This window comes from Rhea americana, unplaced genomic scaffold (assembly GCF_003343005.1).
Source record: "Rhea americana isolate MKP2758 unplaced genomic scaffold, rheAme1 scaffold_119, whole genome shotgun sequence".
Classification (NCBI taxonomy): Eukaryota; Metazoa; Chordata; class Aves; order Rheiformes; family Rheidae; genus Rhea; species Rhea americana.
The window spans coordinates 73,582-75,824 of record NW_028185250.1 but is presented as its reverse complement, the minus strand read 5'-3'; positions in this window follow the sequence as shown (position 1 = coordinate 75,824).

Below are 2,243 nucleotides of genomic sequence, written 5' to 3'. Positions count from 1 at the left end.
GCAGGACAGGAGCCTTACTGCTGAGGACGGAGCACAACCGTGTCCCACACTCTTCTCTCTTTCCTTCTGGTCCCTTCCTCCTCCTTTTTACCTGCTTTTTTTGTTAACGTCTCTGTCTGTCTGTCTGTCTGTCTCAGATACTCACAAGCAAAGTATTTCCAGGAACAAACCAAAACCCAAGCCCCGTTTCCTCAAATACCCTCGTTTCACCCTCTCTGAAGTCCCGCCACCATTTCTGTTCCACATTCCCCTGCCTTGGCATTCAGATCCCCAGCAATCAATTTTACCTCCTTAGCCAAGCCAGCTCTCACTCTATGCCCTGGCTCTCACCTCTGAGAGCACCGACATGGGGAAAGCCGCATGTCCTGCTCCGCTTACTGCAACCTAATCCCATCTCCCTCTCCTGCAGCACTTATGTTGTGGATACACATATTTATGGGTATCAACACATGGGGATCTCTCTGCAGGCACGCTGCTACCTGCTCATTCAAATACATGCACAGTGTCCAAAGGGTTTTCTTACACGCATTTAACCAAGTGAAGTTTAATAGCACCCAGGCACAGTTGCATACAGTGGCATTGCAATGTAGTGCTGTCAGTACCTGGTCAGATCCCGGCAGAGGAGTATAAGTGCACTTCAGGATGCTGGGGGAGGTGGTGACATATCTGTTAAAATGGTTGGTGTAGGCAGTAGCATTTTAAGCAGGAGGTGAGGGCGAGGTTGAACAGCATACGCACAGTATTGCAGGTGCTGGTAGTGAAAACCTGGCCTCCAGTCATGACCGGTAGAGCAAATGGAGCAAGGCAGGGTATTGTGGGGGTCAGAGAAGAAAGATGAATTTTCCCATCCGACAGCAGTGGTAACTGAAGGAGAGACTGCTTGCTTTTTAGCAGGTTAGGAGCAATGCTTTGCTTGCAGCCCCCCCTTCTTGCTTTTGTTGTAAGCCCCAGATATTGCCTTAAACAGGACCTCAGAAGTAGGCTGAGCTAGACCTGAAGGACCAGGGTATGGAGAACCAGAGAAGGCATCTCAGAAGTGACCTGGTGCATGTCTGCCCCATAAATTCTCAAGGAGCTGGCCGAGCAGCCTGAGCAGCAGTAGGTTTGGACCCATCTGGTCTCTGTTGGCACCTGGTGGGGTGACCTAGACAGGAGGAGGCAGGCAAAGAAAGAAATGGTGTCCCTGGCTGACCAGAGAGCAGGAAAGGTGCAAGAAGGAGGTAGCTCCTCCAGCTGAGGAAGAGGTCAGAGCTGTCCAGGAGGGTCATGTTCATGAACTATGGTGGATGGAGCAAGAGCTGGCAGAGTTGGGCTTTGATGTGGCTGCTGGCTGCTGGGCTGTCTGGGTGCGCTGTGGCCGGGTAGTGACACAGTCACTACAGTGTGTGTGGTGCCAGCAAAGGGGTACAGGTGGCTGGAGAAGGCCACAGGAGAGAGCAGGCATGGGGTGGACTTAGGCAATGAGGTGAGTAGGAAATGGGATCTGGAAGCAGCCACGTTAAGTTATTCTTCCTTCACGGCAGAAAACAGCAAACTCGGTGGGGAGCAAGGAGGATAGGCAAGACGGCTGGCTGAGGTGAACTTGTAACCTAATTAAGGGCTGCTCAGACCGCTGAAGGTGACAGAGTGACAGGGTCTTATCAAATACAGAAAGGCCACGCAAGGTGAGGAGGAGAGCAGGCAGCTGTTCCTCCCGAAGATCTGGCGGCTCAGCCCCTCTCCTAGGGCTGCCTTGTTGCTCGCTGAGGCATTGGTGCCCACGGCCTCTGAATAGCTGTAGAAGTGTCAAGACCATGGCTTCCCTGGACAGCTTCGTTGCTGGGGGGGGGGAGGGGTCGGCTGCCCTGGCCACGTTATCTCTGCGCAAAGGCTTTGAACGCTCCCGTTGGAAAATAGGAGGGTGCCAAGCGGCCTTTAAAGCAGGCAGGGCCCGAAGGAGGCGCTTGCACTTATCTGGGACGATCTGAGCCGAGGGAAGGCTGCGATAAGCTGGCCCGTATTTCTGGTACCCGCGTCAGCCCCGGAGGTGGAGGTGTGCTGCGGGAGATGAGGGACAGCTGCGTCGCCCTGCTAAAGCACTGCACCGACACGCACGGCGGGGGGACGGGACGGGACGGGGCAGGACGGGACGGGACGGGACCGGACCGGGGGCCCCGCCGGGGCAAAGCACTTGGCGGCGGCGGCCGGGGTCTCCGCCAAGCCGCAGGTGCCGCCGGCGCGGATGCGGGCCTGGGGGCTCCGCT